Here is a 21,389-nt window from a genome sequence, read left to right on the forward strand (position 1 = left end):
TGTAGGGACAAGAAAACTTCCATATTCAACCTGGAGGAGGAGCTGATGATGAAAATATGACGTGTACTCAAGGAAAAAAAAAAAGCTCTCCCCTCCCCATTTTTCCTTTGATTATAAAACTGTAGCCCAGTAAGTTCTCAGGGCGCAGTATTGGTAAGGCTACCCACTTGTAAGCCTTGCAAGTTTCCTATTCTAATAAATCACTTCTTATCTATCACTTTGCTCTTGCTGAATTCTTTTCTGTACCAAGACTTAAAGGACTGTGGTTCCAGAGGGCCCCTGAAACACCACCAAATGTCCACCAAATGGAGCTCACCAAACATTTTCAGATAGAGATGTTGTACATCACAATGCACAACATTGTGAATGTATTAATTGCCACTGAATTCTTCACTGCTCACACGCATACTTCACACTGGGGTATGGGCCTCGCTGTGTTTCTATCGCCTCCAGTTCTGATCTCCACTGTATTCTTTACAAGTTTTGCAACTACCTATTTACTTGTTATCCATCCATTAGACTATCGCATCTGGAACAGAAACACTATACCTGGGTCCTGTATCCTTTTCACCCAGTGCAAGGATAATCAATTCACTCAACAAATATTTAAGTATTTACTATATGCCAGGCTCTGGCTTAGGCACTGGAGATACACTGGCATATAAAACTAATGTGATCCCTGCACTTGTGAAGCCAACAGTCTAGAGGCAAAGACAGCTAAATGGCAAGGACTGTGAATGAAAAAAAAAAAAAGAAAGAAAGAAACACTACAGGGATAAAGAACAAAATTGAGGGGAAAAGGAAGGAGGAGTCACAGGGGTAGAGAAGAGGTCAGGGAAATTTTTTCTGAAGAGATGCCAAGGTCTGAAGTTTGAGGACTTAGACATATGACTTGGCCAAGAATGTTCTGGTCAGAGGGAAAGGTTATGATCTTGAGGTAGAATATTGCTTGGCATTTCCAAGAAATGGAGGAGAGGCCAGTATAGCTGGAGCTTAGTAGGACAGAAGGCAAGTAGAGAGGTCAGCAGGAGTCAGCAGGGGCCAGATGTGTAAAGCCTGTAGACCTTGATACGGATATGATTTTTTTCTCAAAGCGCAGCCTATGAAGTATAATGGGAAAGAAGTCATAGGCAGTTTTTAAGCAGAAAAGTGACAGAAATCTCTTTTTTGAAGATTTGCCTGGCCTCTATGCAGAGACTAGACTGTGGGGGCCAGCGTAAATGCACAGAGATCACTGAGGAGGCTATGGCAGTCATCCAGGTAAGAGGTGATGATGACAGGTTTGAAGTGGAGATGAGTGAAAAGAGTCAAGATACATTTTGAAGATAGAGTCAACAGGACTTAGAGATGGACCGGATTTAGGAGGTGGTGAGAGAAGGGGAGAGATTATAATCTATGTGCCTGGCTGTGTGTGGATGATAGAATCATTTCCAGCAAAAGGAAAGACCAGAAGAACAGGTTTCAGAGACAAAGCCAAGGGTTTTATATAGAAATAATTAAATTTATTTATTTTTAATTGAAGGATAATTGCTTTACAGTGTTGTGTTTGTCTCTGCCAAACATTAACATGAATCAGCCATAGGTATATCTATGTCCCCTCCCTCTTGAAACTACCTCCCACCTCCCTCCCCATCCCACCCCTCTAGGTGGTTACAGAGTCCCAGTTTGAGTCCCCTATTATTATATTTCTTTGAACACAATTTGCCTCTTGTGGGATCTTAGTTCACCAACCACAGATCAAATTTGGGCACCTGGCTGTGGGAGCTAGAAGTCCTAACCACTGGACCACCAGGGAATTCGCAGGAGTTTTATTTTTGACATTCAGTTCAGTTCAGTTCAGTTCAGTCCGACTCTTTGCGACCCCATGAATTGCAGCATGCCAGGCCTCCCTGTCCATCACCAACTCCCGGAGTTCACTCAAACTCACGTCCATCAAATGAGTGATGCCATCCAGCCATCTCATCCTCTGTCGTCCCCTTCTCCTCCTGCCCCCAATCCCTCCCAGCATCAGAGTCTTTTCCAATGAGTCAACTCTTCTCATGAGGTGGCCAAAGTCCTAGAGTTTCAGCTTTAGCATCATTCCTTCCAAAGAACACCCAGGACTGATCTCCTTCAGAATGGACTGGTTGGATCTCCTTCAGTCCAAGGGACTCTCAAGAGTCTTTTCCAACACCACAGTTCAACAGCATCAATTCTTCGGCGCTCAGCCTTCTTCACAGTCCAACTCTCACATCTATACATGACTACTGGAAAAACCATAGCCTTGACTAGACGGACCTTTGTTGGCAAAGTAACCTCTCTGCTTTTGAATATGCCATCTAGGTTGGTCATAACTTTCCTTCCAAGGAATAAGCATCTTTTAATTTCATGGCTGCAGCCACCATCTGCAGTGATTTTGGAGCCCCAAAAAAATAGTCTGACACTGTTTCCCCATCTATTTCCCATGAAGTGATGGGACCAGATGCCATGATCTTAGTTTTCTGAATGTTGAATGTTATGTTTTTGACATAGTAAGTTCTAAATGTCAATAGGACATCCAGAGGGAGACATTGTGTAGGCAATGGCTCTAGTCTGTATATCTCTAGAGGAGAGGCCTGGGATGACCACAGCTCGGGGGAAAATGATCCACATATATGTGGTATTGAATGCCTGGAGACTGGATGGTATTACGTTAGAAGCCTAGAGAGAGAAGATAGCAGTGCTCCTTCCTGAGTCAGGAGGAAGTTCATCCAGCAGAGCTCTGGTCAGGAGATGTCTGCAAAGGAGCCATGAGCAAGAGAGTTCAGAGAGGAGAGTGGTTTCACCAAAGCCCAGAGGAAAGCAGGGAGACCTCACTCAACAGTGTCATGAGCTGTTGTTGTGCTTAGACACTCAGTTGTGTCTGACTCTTTGCAACCCCGTGGACTGTAACCCTCCAGGCACTTCGGTCCGTGGGGATTCTCCAGGCAGGAATACTGGGGTGGGTTGCCATGCTCTTCTCCAGGGGATCTTCCCAACCCAGGGATTGAACCCAGGTGTCCCCCGTTGCAGGTGGATTCTTTACCACCTGAGCCACCAGGGAAATGAGGGCAGTGACTGATGCTTCCTGAACTAATCTGAACACACACCTGTGTTTGCTGAATGTCTAGCTGGTCAAACCTTATCCCTTCTTTCCTTTATCGAGTCTCCCTCCCTGTGTCTTTGGATTTGTCCCTGTGGGAGCAGTCAGAAAAGAGAATATTTCTAGCAGGATTGTTCACACTAACAGAAGAAAAGGGCGGGGGGAATAACCATAAACAGAATAATGGATGTCTGAATTGTGCTGTGCTTAGGGTATTATGGAAGTACATGAGAGGGGACACTTAGCTTCAATGACGTCAGCTCTCCTAGAATGTCACTGCTTGCCTCCTAGTCACAGTCTCCTGAAAATCTTCATGCTAAGGAGGTGGTGTAGGTCCAGGGGGAAAGAGGAGGAGTTGATAAAAGGTGAAAGTGGCTTCTATTATCAGGTGTAAATTCTTGATCCACAAACTCAGAAATAAAACTTTTCTAAAAACTGAATTTTAATTTCTTTTTTTAAAGCTAATTTTAAAGATTTATTGAGATATAATTGACATGTAACAGAATTTAATTTCCATATTCAGTTCAGTTCAGTCGCCCAGTCGTGTCCAACTCTTTGTGACCCCATGAACCACAGCACACCAGGCCTCCCTGTTCATCACCAACTCCCGGAGTCCACCCAAACCCATGTCCATTGAGTTGGTGATGCCATCCAGCCATCTCATCCTCTGTCATCCCCTTCTCCTCCTGCCCTCAATCTTTCCCAGCATCAGGGTTTTTCCAGTGAGTCAGCTCTTCCCATCAGGTGGCCAAAGTACTGGAGTTTCAGCTTCAACATCAGTCCTTCCAATGAACACCCAGGACTGATCTCCTTTAGGATGGACTAGGTGGATCTCCTTGCAGTCCAAGGGACTCTCAAGAGTCTTCTCCAGCACCACAGTTCAAAAGCATCAATTCTTCCACGCTCAGCTTTATTTATAGTCCAACTCTCACATCCATACATGACCACTGGAAAAACCATAGCCTTGACTAGATGGACCTTTGTTGCCAAAGTAATGTCTCTACTTTTTAATATGCTGTCTAGTTTGGTCATAACTTTCCTTCCATATTTATCAAATAAACATGCATTGTACATCTAGTATCTAGTGCTAGGCTTTGGAAGCACATCAATGAATATGACCAAGTCCCTGCTCTCATGAAGCTTACATTCCAGAGATGAGAGACATGATACATAAGTCAGCAAGTGTATAATGTAATTTCAAGTGACGCTAAGTGCTCAGATAAAAAATAAAGCAAGGAGGACTTTCCTGGTGGTACAGAGGATAGGAATTCACTTGCTAATGCAGGGAACATGAGTTGGATCCCTGGTCAGGGAAGATTCCATATGCCTCGGGGCCTGCACTCTAGGGCCTGCACACCACGATAAGAGAGTAGCACCCACTCACCACAAGTAGGGAAAACCCACTCTCAGCGACAAAGACCCATTGCCTTCTCCAGGGGATATTTCCGACCCAGGAATTGAACCTGAGTCTTCTGCATTGAAGACAGATTCTTAACCATCTGAGCCACCAGGGAAGCCCCAACAAAGATCCAGTGCGGTCAAAAACTTAAATAAATAAATAAAGCAGGGGAAATGGACAGGGAATGATGGGAGAGGCTCTATTTCAGATAGAATGGTCAGGAAGGCTTTCCAGAGGAGGTGACACAAGACCAGGCATATAAATGAAGTGAAAGTATCAACCACTTGAAGATCTGGGGGAAAGAATTCCAGATGGAGGGAACAGTAAGTGCAAAGGTCCTGAGGCTAGGAACGCTGGGCAGGTATGAGTAACAACAAGACCAGTGTGGCTTGCCTAGAGGAGTGAAAGGGAGACTGGTAAGAGGTTAGGGAGGCAGCCAGCAGCCAAATCCTCTAGGGTTTATGAGCCATGGTAAGGAGCCCGGATGTTGTCCAAGGGTTGTGGGAAGTCATTGGAAGGTTTTGAGCTGCAGAGTGTGGGATCCGATGTACATTTTAAAAGATCCCTCTGGCTAACCTGAGATGAGAATGGCAGCAGGGAGACCAGTTAGATGGCCAAAGGTGATGATGACTAGGAGGAAAAGGTAGAGATGGAGAAAGGTGGTCAGATTTGGAATACATTTGGTTTTGTTTTCTTTTTTTAATGTGGTAAAAGGGGCTTCCCAGGTGGCGCAGTGACAAAGAATCTGCCTGCCAGTGCAGGAAATGCAAGATATGAGGGTTCCATCTCTGAGTTGGGAAGATCCCCTGGAGAAGGAGATGGCAAGCTACTCCAGTATTCTTGCCTGGGAAATCCAGAACAGAGGGGCCTGGAGGGCGACAGAGGTACCAAGAGGGCTAGAGTGTGTGGGGTCACAAAGAATGGGACCGGCTGAGCGTGGACACAAACACATCATTGTCAAGTGCATATAATCTGCCTGTTCAACCAGCGTTAGAGCTAGAACTCAGTGGCATTAAATGCATTCACAGTTCTGCAGCACTCGTGACTATCTGTAGCCACCCACCTATATATTCATATCCAGAACACTTTCTTCATCCCAAACAGAAACTGTGTACCCATTAAGCTCCTCCCTCCCTCAAGCCTCTGGTAACCTTTATTCTACTCCTTGTCTTCATGAACTTGCCTATTCAAGATATCGCATATAAATGGAATCAGACAAATTTGTCCCTTTGTATCTGGCTTATTTTCAAGGTTCATCCGTGTTGTAGAATCTCATTCCTTTTTATGGCTGCATAATATTCCATTGTATGTATATATCATATTGTGTTTATCCTTTCCTCTATTGTTGGACACTTGGGTTTTGCCCACCTTTTGGCTACTGAATAATGCTGCTATGAACATTGATGGTCAAGTATCTGTTTGAGTCCTCGTTTTCAATTACTTGGGGGTATATACCTAGGAGTGGAATTGCTAGATCATTTGGTAATTCCATGTTTAACTTTTTGAGGAACCTCCAAACTGTTTTTCACAATGGCTGTAATGTACAGTACCACTAACAATGAATAAGGGTTCAAACTTCTCCACATCCTTGCCAACACTTATTTTGCATTATTTTTCTTTATAATAGTCATTCTAAGAGGTCTGAAGAGATCTTCTCATTGTGGTTTTGATTTGTATTTTTCTCATGATTAATGATGGGTGTCTTTTTATGTGTTTATTGGTCATTTGTACATCTTCTTTGGAGAAATGTCTGTTGAAATCTTTTGCCCACTGTTTAATTGGATTGTTTTTTGCTGTTGAGTTGTGGGGGTTCTTTGTATGTTCTGGATATTAATCCCTTATCAGATATATAATTTGCAAATATTTTCTCCCATTCTGTGGTGTCTTTTCACTCTCTGGATAATGTCTTTTTTTAAAAAAAAGTTTAAAATTGAAGTATAGTTGTTTTACAATATTGTGTTAGTTTCTAGTGTATCAGTTCAGGTTAGTTGCTGAGTCACGTCTGATTCTTTGTGACCCCATTGACTGTAGCACGCCAGGCTTCCCTGTCCATCACCAACTCCTGGAGCTTGTTTCAAATTCATATCCATTGAGTTGGTGATGCCATCCAACCATCTCATCCTCTGTCGTCCCTTTCTCCTCCTGTCTTCCATCTTTCCCAGCATCAGGGTCTTGTCTAATGAGTCGGTTCTTCACATCATGTGGCCAAAGTACAGGAGCTTCAACTTCAGCATCAGTTCTTCCAGTGAATATTCAGGACAAAATCACTGCAGATGGTGACTGCAGCCATGAAATTAAAAGACACTTACTCCTTGGAAGGAAAGTTATGACCAACCTAGATAGCATATTCAAAAGCAGAGACATTACTTTGCCACAAAGTTCCATCTAGTCAAGGCTATGGTTTTTCCTGTGGTCATGTATGGATGTGAGAGTTGGATTGTGAAGAAGGCTGAGTGTGGAAGAATTGATGCTTTTGAACTGTGGTATTGGAGAAGACTCTTGAGAGTCCCTTGGACTGCAAGGAGATCCAACCAGTCCATCCTAAAGGAGATCAGCCCTGGGTGTTCTTTGGAAGGAATGATGCTAAAGCTGAAACTCCAGTACTTTGGCCACCTCATGCGAAGAGTTGACTCATTGGAAAAGACTCTGAGGCTGGGAGGGATTGGGGGCAGGAGAAGAAGGGGATGACAGAGGATGAGATGGCTGGATGGCATCACTGACTCGATGGACGTGAGTCTGAGTGAACTCTGGGAGTTGGTGATGGACAGGGAGGCCTGGCGTGCTGCAATTCATGGGGTCGCAAAGAGTCGGACACAACTGAGTGACTGAGCTGAACTGAATTTCCTTTAGGATTGACTGGTTTGATCTCTATGCAGTCCAAGGAACTCTCAAGAGTCTTCTCCTACACCATAGTTCAAAAGCATCAGTTCTTCGGCGCTCAGCTTTCTTTATTGTCCAGCTCTCACATCCATACATGACTATTGAAAAAACCATAGCTTTGACTATATAGGCTTTTGTCGTCAAAGTAATGTCTCTGTTTTTTAATATGTTGTCTAGGTTGGTCATAGCTTTTCTTCCAAGGAGTGAGCGTCTTTTAATTTCATGGCTGCAGTCACCATCTGCAATGATTTTGGAGCCCAAGAAAATAAAGTCTGTCACTGTTTCCATTGTTTCCCCATCTATTTGCCATGAAGTGATGGGACCAGATGCCATGATCTTCGTTTTTTGAATGTTGAGTTTTAGCCAGTTTTTTTCACTCTCCTCTTTCACTTTTTCTAAAAGGCTCTTTAGTTCCTCTATTTAGTTATATATATGTAATATATATGTATACATATATATTCTTTTTCAGATTCTTTTCCATTATAATTTATTATAAGATATGGAGTATAGTCACCAGGTATATGGTAGGTCATTGTTGTTTATCTATTTTATTTTGTTTTAATATTTTTTTATTTGTCTCCTCTGAGTCCTCCTTGCAGCATGTGGGATCTTCAATCTTTGTTGCATAATATGGGTTCTTTAGTTGTGGCATATGGAATCTTTTTAGTTGTGGCATGCAAACTCCTAGTTGTAGCGTGGAGAATCTATGCCACAGGGATAGATTCCAATCAGGGATCAAATGCAAGCCCCCTACATTGGCAGCTTGCAGTCTTGCCACTGGACCACCAGGGAAGTCCCTATTTCATATATAATAGTGTGTCTATTTTAGTCCCAAATTTTTAATTTATTTCCCCATCTCTTACTATCTCCTTTGGAAACCATAATTTGTTTCTATGTCTGTGAATCTATTTCTGTTTTGTAAATCAGTTCACTTATATAATTTCTAAAGAGTCCATATATAAGTAATATCATATGATCTGTCTTTGACTTCCTCCACTTAGTATGATAATCCCTGGGTCCATCCATGTTGCTGCAAATGGCATGCTTTCTTTTTGAGGACTGAGTAATAGGATAATGTCTTTTGATGCATAAAAGCTTTTAATTTTGGTGCGATCCAATTTATTTATTTTTTCTTTTGTTGCCCATGTCTTTGTTGTGATGCTTAGGAAACTATCTGTTACCAAATTCATGATCATGAAGATGGGATAAGTTTCGAGACTAGAACTTAAATGGCCGGCCAAGAGATTGGATACTGGTGTGAGCAATAGAGAGGAATGAAGGGTGTGTGTCCTGTTTGGGGCTTGAGCAACTGTGTTAAAGTGATGGCGTTCACTGAGATGGAAAGAGTAGTGGAGGTGCTAATTTGGAAGGGCACAGCAAAGCTTCCATTATTGGCCATGATAATTTTGAGATGATTGTAAGATGAATAGGCAGTTAGAGATACAAATCTGGGGTGCAGAGTATTAGCGAGGGCTGCAAGTATAATTTGAAAATCATGAACATGTAGATAGTTTCAAAAGCCATGAAATCATCTGGGAAGAGTTAAGGAAGAATTCCACAGACAAGCCTGGAGCTCCAAATATTGTGAGGTTGGAAACTGAGGGTGGGATGGAGGAGGCAGAGAAGAGTAATAAGCAAATGAGACTGCGAAGGTTCAGCCAATGAGGCAGGAAGAAACCCAGGAGAGTTTGGTGTCTCAGAAGCCAAGTGAACAAAGGGCTTCAAAAAAGAAGTGACCACCTGGTAAAGGGGGTTTGGTGACCCTGCCATGACTGGTTTCACTGGGTTGGCAGGAAGAAAAGAGTTCTTGGGATGGGTTGAAGACAGAACAGAGGAAGAAAAGAAGAGAGAGAGAGAGAGAATGGGAGGTGAGGCAGTAGAGTCGGGGAATTATAGAGAAGCATCTAGAGAAAGTGGGAAACAAAAATAGAATAATAATTGAAGGGAAGCCTGGGGGTCAAGGGAAGCTGTGCCTTTTTTCTCAAATGGTGTTTATTAAAGGGAAATTTAATGCTACAAGAGAAGGAAGAGAAACGTGCAGGAACAAAGTCTTTGTGGGTGAGTGGGGATGGGATCCAGTGTGTAAATTGAAAGTTGCCCATGGGCGTAGCAGGAAAAATAATTTAGAGTGCTCTCCACACATTCCTCAGGGCCTGCATCAAAGTTCTAGAAGTCTTTTGAATCACAAACACAGGTGAAATGGAGCCAGGTAAGGAATATCTAGTCTTCCCTGGTGGCTCAGATGGTAAAGAATCTGCCTGCAATGAGGGAGACTCAGGTTTGATCCTTGGGTCGGGAAGATCCCCTGGAGAAGGGAATGGCTACCCACTCCAGTATTCTTGCCTGGAGAATTCCATGGACAGAGGAGCCTGGTGGGCTACAGCCCATGGGGTTGCAAAGAGTCAGTCACAGCTGAGCGACTAACACTTTGACTTTCGCTTCCTAACCTGGCCCTTCCCATCCAGTGTCATCGTCCACGTGGCTTGCTGCCATGTCCTCCTCTTCATGTCTGCCAACAACATTGCCACGCCTACTCTGCTCAAGGCTACCACAGAAAATGTGCCACTGTTCCCTGTGCCACCCTCAAGCACAGGGAGTCACATCCATCAGCTATTCCTTTTCTACTGCTCCCGGATTGGGTTGGGTGTGGGGACCTAGGGTAAGCCTGGGCTGCTGTTACAAGGAGAATGAACAATCACTCAGCAGCTTGAACAAGATGGCAGTTCTTTTTTTTCTTATATAATTGTAATGGACTGAATATGTCCTCCCAAAATTCATATGTTGAAACCTGATCTGGAATATGATAGTTATTTGCAAGTGGATGCTTTGACAGGTGGTTAGCTCAAGAGGCTACCCCATCACCAAAGGGATTAGTGTCCTTATAAGAGAGGCCCTTGAGAGTTCCCTGGCTCCCTTCACCATGTGAGGACCCAGAAGAGAGGAACCAGAAAGCACATGTCCTCATCAGGCACTGAATCTGCCAGCACCTTGTTTTGGACTCCCCAGCCTACAGAACTGGGAGAAATAAATCTCTCTTGTTGACTAGCCACCCAGGTTATGGTCTTCTGCTATGGCAGCCTGGACTAACTAAGACAGTTGTAGTCTACGGACTCACACTCCAGGTCATCTGGTGGCCGTGCTCCCTGTTGTCACTCAGGCACCCAGGTTCCTTCCCCTGTCTGTGTGATTAAGGCTGGTTCACGTGGGGTTCAACCAGCAGAAAAAGGATAGAGTCCTCCCCCTTTCAGTTAACAAGAGTTCCATTTCCCAGTTGTTTGGGTCAAAAATGTCATCCTTGACTCCTCTTTTTCTCATATCTCACAGTTGATCTGTCAGTAAATGCTAGGTATCCCTCACTAGTTGAATTCCTATTCTCCAAACTCAGAAACCAAAAAGACACAGATAAATATTTAGAAGTGTCCTTCAGTATCTGAGCCTTTACAACTACAACCATCCTTAGATGTAGGTCTATTTTAGGAGGCCCTACTTATATACCAGGTTTCCTCAGTGGCTCAGTGGTAAAGAGTCCACCTGCAATGCAGGAGTTACAGGATACACAGGTTCGATCCCTGGGTTGGGACGATACTTTGGAGGAGGGCATGGCAACCCACTCCAGTATTCTTGACTGGAGAATCCCATGGACAGAGGAGCCTGGTGGGCTACAGTCCATAGGGTCACAAAGAGTCAGATGCAACTGAAGCGACTTAGCATGCATGCATGCATATATCACACACACACATCAAATAGAGAACATACAAGTGCCTCTGATTGTCAGGTTCTGAAGTTCAGCGCTGGCACAGAACAACTTATAATCATAAATACCTGCTCTAGGACTAGCACCATTCAGTCCCCAGGGAATGCTTCTAAAATCTCTTGCCCTATGTCCCCAAAATAAAAGTTGACTGTGTTGATTGCTGTAAGGTTTACAACTTGTGTCACTGCCAACATCAGAGACAGACACTGCTTCAGAGTCTGGGGAAGATTGAGAGTTAGAAGAACTTATGCAAGAGAAACACCAAATAGGTTGACTTGCCAAATCCTTTCTCTCTGATAGCATGAATGTAGTCATAAATCCTTGCATGACAAAACATTATTTACCAGTAGTGCCCAAGTGTCCATTTTCTTGCTTCTCTTCCAGTTTCAATTTCAAACGAGAGGTCCTCATAAATAACCTTGGCAAGCACAACAGCTTCGCGTGGCAGCCAAGGGAAGTTTTCCAACTAAACAAGTCATATTACTCGTCTGGGCTTCCCTCATAGCTCAGCTGGTAAAGAATCCACCTGCAATGAGGGAGACCTGGGTTCAGTTCTGGTTTGGGAAGATCCCCTGAAGAAGGGAAAGGCTACCCACTCCAGTATTCTGGCCTGGAGAATTCCATGGTCTGTATAGTCCACAGGGTGGCAAAGAGTCAGACATGACTTTCGCTTTGTTATTCATCGGTATATATATATAGTGGAGAAGGCAATGGCACCCCACTCCAGTACCCTTGCCTGGAAAATCCCATGGACCGAGGAGCCTGGTGAGCTGCAGTCCGTGGGGTCACTAAGAGTCGGACATGACTGAGTGACTTCACTTTCACTTTTCACTTTCATGCATTGGAGAAAGAAATGGCAACCCACTCCAGTGTTCTTGCCTGGAGAATCCCAGGGATGGGGGAGCCTGGTGGGCTGCCATCTATGGGGTCGCACAGAGTCGGACACGACTGAAGCGACTAAGCAGCAGCAGCAGCAGCAGCAGCAGCATATATATATAGATCTAGAAAATGTGTGAAGCATAGTACCAGTTCTTTCTATTAGCATTTTCTCAGATACTGCACAGTAAAATGGTAGAAAATTTTCTTCCAAAAAAAAAAAGATTTGATAAAATCTTCCAAAACAAAAGGTATCAGCTTTCAATTTTGGTTTAAAATGTTATATTAATAGGTATAGCTTGCTTTTTTATTTGTATTTATGATTTAAATCTTTTGGAATAATTTTTTAAAACTTACATATATAAGAAAAATTTAATTTAAATTTTTCATATTTATTTTAGTTATTTTTAATGAAAATATATGAAAGTTTGTGTATTCTGAAAATAATTACATTTTAATTTAATTGTTTTATATTTTCTTTTTTAAATTTATTTATTTTTAATTGGAGGATAGTTACTTTACAATATTGCATTGGTTTCTGTCATACATCAATATGGATCAGCCATAGGTACATATATGCCCCCTCTTTCTTAAACCTCCGACCTCATCCCACTCTTCCAGATTGTTACAGAGCATCAGATTTGAGCTCTGTGGGCCATACAGCAAATTCCCACTGGCCATTTAATATGTAGTAATGTGTATGTTTCAATGCTATTCTCAATTTGTCCCACCATCTCCTTCCCCGGCTGTGTCCACAGGCCTGTTCTTTATGTCTGTGTCTCCTCTGCCGCCCTGCACATAGGTTCGTCGGTACCATCCTTGTAGATTCCATATATATGCATTAATATATAGTATTTGTTTTTCTCTTTCTGATATACTTCACTCTGTATAATAGGCTCTAGCTTCATCTACCTCAGTGGAAGTGACTTAAGTGGATTCCTTTTTATAGCTGAGTAATATTCCATTATATATATATGCCACAACTTTTTTACCCATTCATCTGTCAACGGACATTTAGGTTGCTTCTATGTCCTAGCTATTGTAAATAGTGCTGCAATGAACACTGGTATACCTGTGTCTTTTTCGATTACATTTGAAAATAGTGGCTCTTCTCCATAGTAGCTATATCAATTTATATTCCCACCGACAGTGCAAGAGGGTTGCCTTTTCTCCATGCCCTTTCCAGCATTTATGTGAAAACAATTACATTTTAACTTTAATTCTTTAGCTCAGAAGTTGGTAAACTTTCCTATATAGGGACAGAGAGTACATATCTTAGGCCTCGTTGGCCGTTACAGTCTTTGTCATAACTACTCTGCACTGTGCATGAAAAGCCCCCATAGACAATATGTGAATGAATTAATGTGGCTGTGATCTGATAAAACTTCATTTACAAAAACAGGCAACAAGTTTGATTTGGCCCGCAGGTTATAGTTTCCAAATGCTGTCAGGAAAACACAGATTATGTGGAAAAGAGTTTGAAAGATTTATTTAGTTCTTTTTGGCTGAACTGGGTCTTCATCGCTGTGCTCCAGCTTTTTCTAGTTACAGCGAGCAGAGGTTGCTCGTCACTGTGGTGCAGTGACCTCTCCTGCTTTGGACCACGGCCTTGAGGCTTGCAAGCTTCAGTAGCTGCCTCAGGTGGGCTCAGTAGTTGTGCTGTATGGGCTTAGTTGCTCCTCAACATTTGGGATCTTCCTGGACCAGGGATCAAACCCATGTCCTCTGCACTGGCAGGTAGATTCTTAACCGCTAGACCACCAGGGAAGCCCTATGTGAAAATTTTGACTGTGAAAAATTGTTAGTAATTTTGCTGAAACAAAATCAAGAAAAACACATTCTAGGTGCGCTGGTACCCTTCAGTCCCCCAGAAACAGACCTGTAGTTAAACAAGTTGGATTTATAACTCCCAGCAGTGAGGGAGAACACACACCACTGGAAATCACGGAATGTTTCAGACAGTGTTAGGGTCCTGTTATAGGATCCCGGGTTGAATTACTTGGGGGAAGGTCTGAGAAAGTGAGGGATTGCTCCAGATTAGATGTCAGATAGCAAAGGCAATTCTGTGATTCAGTTCAGTTCAGTTCAGTGGCTCAGTCGTATCTGACTCTTTGCGACCCCATGAATCGCAGCACGCCAGGCCTCCCTGTCCATCACCAACTCCCGGAGTTCACACTCAGACTCATGTCCATCGAGTCGGTGATGCCATCCAGCCATCTCATCCTCTGTCATCCCCTTTTCCTCCTGCCCCCAATCCCTCCCAGCATCAGTCTTTTCCAATGAGTCAACTCTTTGCATGGACAGAGGAGTATGGTGGGCTATTGTCCACAGGGTCTCACAGAGTCAGACTCGACTGAAGCAGCCAAGCAGCAGCAGCAGTCACTCATTGTAGCTAAGGGGGCTTTGATATTTTATGGATGGCACAGTGACTTCATTGGCTATGCTTAGACAAAATATAAAATGGCCTTGTTTTGTCTCATTTAATCATGGTCTCAGAGTAACTTCGTCTGAGACTGGTATTCAGTGTGGTCACTTATGTTCAATACCATGACCTAGCTGTGAGGGCTAAGCCAGCCTCCTCTTTTTTTTTTCTTTCTTATATGTGCTATGCACTTAGTCGCTCAGTTGTGTCTGACTCTTTGCGACCAAATGGACTCTAACCCACCAGGCTCCTCTGTCCATGTGGATTCTCCAGGCAAGAATACTGGAGTGGGTTGCCATGCCCTCCCCCAGGGTATCTTCCTAACCCAGGGATTGAACCCAGGTCTCCCACATTGCAGGCAGATTCTTTACCAGCTGATCTACCAGGGAAGCCTTTCTCATTTGGAATAAATACATAATAACTTATTAATTGTGTATATATATATTTTTTATTTCTCATCTAAGTATTTCCACACCCAGATATGTACTATGATAATTTAGTCATTTTAATAAGCTATCGGTCATATAAAAACCATAGTTTTCCATACATATTTTTCATTTTGTCATTATGAAACTATGTTTGTTAAAGTATGAAGATAGAAGATGTCTTAAATAATAGACTTTTGTCTTGAGTTAGAGTTTTTAAATATTTAGACATCAGGTAGGTGAGCTTCCATTTACAGCATTGTCCCAGGCCCTGTAGAAGTGGGTGGTGGACCTTTTTGTTTTTCCTTCATCAGACTCAAGGTGACATGACTACTGTCACATCAGAACTTACCATCCAAGCTCAAAAACCAAATAGATTCAGACAGTGAGGGATAGTCAGGATACTTTCAGAATTCGAGCACTTCTCACACCCCTGTTATCAAAACTCTGGCCTAGTTAGACTCAGTTCAGTTGCTCAGTCCTGTCTGACTCTTTATGACCCCATGGACTGCAGCACACCAGGCTTCCCTGTCCATCACCAACTCCCAGAGCTTGCTCTAACTCATGTCTATAGAGTCAGTGATGCTATCCCACCGACTCTGGCCCCATTCATTTCAATTTCTCCTCTGGTGTGGTGGGTTTGTATTGTATTATGTCAACTCAGCTAAGCTGCAACTATGTTTCCCAGAGTTCCTTTCCTTGTATAGTGTTGGGTGACAATTAGCCCCAGAGGGAGATGTAGGCGGCTCTAGAAGGTGAAATGAAGCTGCGGCCATGCTTATGTTTGGACGGCTAGTACAGAGTCAAGTGCTGTGCAACTCATGCATGTTTTCACTGATCTACTGCCCACCTCCCCATCCGTGTGAGGCTGCAGCCGGGCCACAGCTCCTCCAGCACCCTCTTCCTGCCCCAGTCTCTGCCTTCAGCTTCTCCAACTCCAGGATGTGTTGATGAAGGGCACTAGCTTCTCTCGCTAGTCATCATCAAAATTGGAGATGTAGAGGTGAGGAGAGAGAAATGGGGGAGGGTCTACAGATTCCATTCATCTTCATGGTGCCAGTTTGACCTTGCCCTCCACCATTTTATGTCCACTTTTCAGAACACCCATCATTTAGGACTTATCTGCTAACTCCTAGCCCACGATCAGATACGCAAGCAACAGCTGTATGTCAACTGTGTAACCAGCACCCATAATTGCATAATTGGTCAAATACCTCTAACAAATGCCTTCTTCTTATCATTCCTAATTGTTCTGCTTCTCTGATGGAACTCTGATGGATACATCTGGATTATTGCAACTGACTCCTAACTGGTCCCCTCGAGTCTGTCCCTGCCCTCCTGGGCAGCCAGAGGGATCCTATTAAAACTTTTCAGACGTGTCTCTTCTCTGCTCAAATCCCTCCAATAGCTCCCCATCTCTAAGTAAACACCAAAGTCTTTCCTGTAGCAGCACAGATTCAGTTTAGATGTGTTCCAGCCGTCTGTATCCTTGCCTCATCTCCAAACTTGATGGGCTGCCTCAGCATCATCAGGAGGCAAGCGCTAGCCTTTGGCATGAACTCAGTTGAGCCTGCTACAGTAGGAACACCAGAAGCTTTGGCACTCACGACTGACCCAGCTGGACTTATGAAGGCTCTGGTTTTCCCAGCAATGGGCCAGTGGAAGGAGTTAACACAATTCCAAAGTGCAGACTGTTAAGACCCTGTTGGCAAGCATGAGACTAGACAATGAAAAATTGCTGACATATAAATTCCTCACACTTCTTCCTTACTATGGACTATTCCAAGACATACTGGTTTCATGTGACCTCACTGAAGAGATTCCATGTGACTGAGCAACTGACCTTGATTTTTGTGGAGCTCTGGCTAGCTAAGTAAAGCACTTAGCTTGTATTTCTTTCCTTCCTTCTCTGTTTTAGTTCTCTTTTCCCCCCTCGCTTTTGTTTCCTTGGGATTACAAACCCCAAGGAAGTATTAACATACAATCTTTGATTCAGGCTCCATTTTCTAAGGAATGCAGGCTGATATTTAGTGCCAGAAGAGGTTCTAGAAAACAGACCTTTGGGTGTGATTTTGTAGTTGAATTTCTCACACATGTGAAAGCAAGAGGGATCTCATTGCTGGTAGCAAGTGGAGTGATAATAACTTTGCCCTTCAGTTGGCATCACAATTAGTAAAGCTTTCACTTGTGGTGAAAGGAAAGCTACATGGGGAAAAAGCACACCCAATCACGTTTTAAGTGGCAGAGTTGCAAAGGTCTCTACAGTACAGTGTCAGTAGATGTCCTATATCAGTGTCACAGTCCTGATAGGGAAAAAGTAAGGCCCTGAGACCTGGGTTAGGAACATCAGGGTAGGCAAACCTAAAACGCTTTGCCTCATAAGTTCTCCTGGGTGGCAGAAGCAGCTCCTGCTCTCTTGCTAAGGAATAACAGCTTCTCCTTATCTTGAGACTATACAATAATCTCACATGAAGCAGCTCCCTCATAAGATATTTGTTCTCTTCAATACAAACGTCATTCCCATCACACACTCAAATAACTGGGGTCAGTTCCTAGCAACTCCTAAGTGGGGAGATTTAAGTGCTGACCCAGGAAAAATAAGCTACAAATCAAAGGAATCGAAAGGTCTAGCAAAAACATATGGGAGTGGCCTTGGAAGTTTTAGACATGGCAGTAGGAGGCAGGCATAGCAGAATATCAGACTGGCTAATGGGGAATCCATCATCACGGACCATGTTGTTCACTCGCCCAGTCACGTCTGACTCTTTGTGACCCCATGGACTGTAGCACTATGCACACTGCTAAGTCGCTTCAGTGTGTCTGACTCTGTGCGACCCCATGGACTGCAGCCCACCAGGCTCCTCTGTCCATGGGGATTCTCCAAGCAAGAATACTGGAGTGGGTTGCCATGCTCTCCTTCAGCGAATCTTCCCGATCCAGAGATCAAACCCCATCTCTTACATCTCCTATATTGGCAGGTGGGTTCTTTACCACTAGCGCCATCTGGGAAGCCCTCATCATGGACCAGTCTCAAGTAAATCAGGCTTTAATATGCATGCAAGGATGCCTGAGCTGGTCTCTGGTAGTTTCCAAAGCTGGTAACCATTGGGACTTCCCTGGTGGTCCAGTGGATAAGACTCCATACTTCCAGTGAGGGAGGCTGGGATTGGATTCTTGGTCAGGGAACTAGATTCCATATGCCACAACTAAGACCTGGCCCAGCCAAATCAATCAATAAATAAATGTTTTAAAAATCCAACAAAGGCAGTCATCATCAATTCCTTCCCTCCCTTTATGTACACGCCACCCCTCACATGAGAAAATGGCATTTATTTCTCTGCCTCCTTGAATTTGGACTGGCCTTATGACCTGCCATAACCCACAGAATATGGCAGAAGTGGCACTGATCCAGCTTCAGACCTGGCCTTTGAGAAGACGGGCAGCTTTCATGTCCTCCCTCTTGAATGCCAGCTGCCATGTAAGAAATCCAACCACACGGAGACAGTCACACTGAGTATGAGCTAGCCATGCGGAGACACCATACTGAGAAAGAGAGATGCCTAACCAGCCAAGATGTTCCATCCATTCCAGCTGGGCTGCCATTTATGTGAATGAAAAGGGCATCCTGAACATTTTACCTCCTGCGACACCTGCAAACAACAGATGAAGCATCTGAACACTCACCTGAGCCTAACCCAGACTGCAGAATTGTCAGAAATAATAAATTGTTGTTGTTTTAAGCCTTTAAGTTTTGGGTGGTTTGTTATTCAGCAATAGATGATTGAAATCTGATCTTAATAGGTTGCAAGTATGCTTGGTTAAAACAGGGTGATGACCTACAATAAATGAGGTCAAGATGCTAGAATGTCCTTGGTAGAATATGTAGGAAGAGGTCAGAAAGTTTAGGGAGGTGGGAATGTAAGATCTAAGAACTCAGCACCAACATTCTCTAGGAGGGCCCACAGGACACTCTTCACTAAGTCAGGAAGGGGTTCATGATAAAGGGGACACCAGCATTCTGAGTAGCTCAGTGGTGACTGTTTTGGGTACCCTAGGATCAAGAGTAAGAGATGCTGCTGTAGAATTGGGATCACTAACGTCAATAGTAATGTTGGGATTCCAGAATGGCAGAGGTGGCATCCAAGATCAGGTGAATATAACTGCTGTCAAGGGCAATGAGACCAGAGTGACAGTAAGGATGCCTCAATCTGCAGGAATCTATGGCAAGTTGATTATGGGGATGGGATGGGTGGATAGCTCAATGGATGATCCTCTATTTTTGCTTTTTTGCTTTTTTTTTTTAGCAAGAGCTGGTAAGCAGAAGAGTGACATCAGCTGCTACAATAGAAAACCACCACACAGTCCATCATCTAGATTCTAGATCTAAATTCACAGAGCCAGAACCCCTTGGCTACAGGAGAGGCCATTTCCCTTCAGAAACAACTCTACAATGAGGCCATAATTATATATAGTAAATATTCCTCCACTCCCTCCCCAAAGGAATCTGGTGCCATTTTCCAGGATAACTGTGTGTTGGAAAAAGGACAATATTCAGAATTTTAAAAGATTGTTAAAGAAATGGAGTCTAAGTTGACACAAAACACCATCACAGTTCTCTGGCTACAGTGGGGAGTAAAGGAGGCCAAGTGATACAGATGGAGTTTGGTCTAAGTCCAGTGGGTCCCGTAGAAGCTGACAGAATCCTGTCGTTGGTTCCATGATCTACGGAGTAATGGCTATTATGACAGGAAGAGTCAAGCAGAAGCTCCTGAAACTCCCTGCTTTAGTCAGAGTTCTCCAAAGAAACAGAACCAATAGGGAGTGTACATATATAGAAAGGGAGTGATTTATTTTAAGGAATTAGCTCATGCAATTGTGGAGGCTGGCACGTCCACAAGCTGCAGGATAGACTAGCCACCCGGAGAGCCAGGAAAGAATTGATGTTACAGCTGGGCCCAAAGGCAGACTGCTGGCAGAATTCCCTCTTCCAAGGAGGAGTCAGTCTTTTTGTTCCTCCTAAGGCTTTTAACTGATTGAATGAGGCTCACCCACATTATAGAAGACAATCTGCTTTACTCAAAGTGTACTGATTAAATGTAAATCTCATGTAAAAACTACCTTCACAGCAACACCTAGAGCAGCGTTTGACCAAATATCTGGGTACTGTGGCCTAGCCAAGTTGACACATAAAATTAACCACACTCTGCCCTACAGATGATTTGTGCAGTATTATTTCTGATCTAATACTTTGGCTGAGTTTGGATTCCCCATCATATCCCCATTCAATTCACCTGTCTGGCCTCCAGGAAAACAGATGGATCCTGGTAGATGATGAACAGACTGCTGTGAATTTAATCTTGTGAGAGCCCCCATCAGAGCTGCTCTTCAGGATGTGGTACCTTTACTGGAGCATATCAGCACAACTCCAGCACGTGTGTGTGTGGTTGTTGATTTAGCAAAAGCTTTCATTTCAAAACCCATGAGAAGAAATGATCAAAGGCAGTTAGTTTGCCTTTACATCAGATAGTACAATGAGCACCTTTACTCTCTCCCCTAAGGGCTTTGTTAGCTTACCAGCTCTCTGTTATCTATAGTCTTCAGGAACTTTGATCACCTTGAGATCCCACAGAACATCATATTAGTCCACTATATGGATGACATCACGCTCACTCACTGGATATGAACAGGAAATGGAAAGCAGCATGTTCGCCAGAGAGTGGAAGATAAATTGCACGAAGATTCACGGTCTTGCTACAACTGGGAATATTTTTAGGGGTTCAGTATTTTTTGAGGCATGTCAGGGCCAGTTATCTAACCCCACACATCTCTTAGAAAAATGCAGTTTTTGGCCAGAGCAGTAGAGAGCTCTTTGGATTTTGGAGTCAGAATATATACCCTTAGAAGTACTTCTCCAACCCTTTATTAGGTGACCTGGAAAGCTGCCAATTTTGAGTGGCACCCAGACCAAGAGAGGGGTTTATAGCAGGTTCAGATCATAAAACAGCCAATGCCACTTTGGATTATATGATCCTGCAGAGACAATGTTGCTGGAGGAATCTGTGGTGGATATAGTTTCTGTGGGGAGTCTCTGAAAGCTCAGATAGAAGGGCTACAGTGAGGACCCCTAGGATTCTGGAGCAAGGCCATAATTACCATGGTCCATTTGAACAAAAAGGTTCTTCTGTGTCTCTGGGTCCCAGTAGTGACTGAGCATGTGACCACCAGAGGTCAGGTGGCTATATATCTAAAGCTAGATGTTATCAGTTGGGCACAGCAGCAATCCAACATGATGGAAGTGGTACATTCAGGGCTATGCTCAAAGGATCCAGAGGCATGAGTAAATCAAATGAACAGACATCTCAGACTCCCATGACATCTACCTCTATGGATCTGACACTTCTTTAACTCATACCTATGGCCTCATGGAGGATTCCCTATAACCAACTGATGAAGGAGGAAGAGAGTAGAATACATTTTACAGATAGATCATCGTAGGCAGAAGATGCTTGCTCCTTGGAAGGAAAGCTATGACA

Source organism: Bos indicus, chromosome 2 (genome assembly GCF_029378745.1).
Source record: "Bos indicus isolate NIAB-ARS_2022 breed Sahiwal x Tharparkar chromosome 2, NIAB-ARS_B.indTharparkar_mat_pri_1.0, whole genome shotgun sequence".
Classification (NCBI taxonomy): domain Eukaryota; kingdom Metazoa; phylum Chordata; class Mammalia; order Artiodactyla; family Bovidae; genus Bos; species Bos indicus.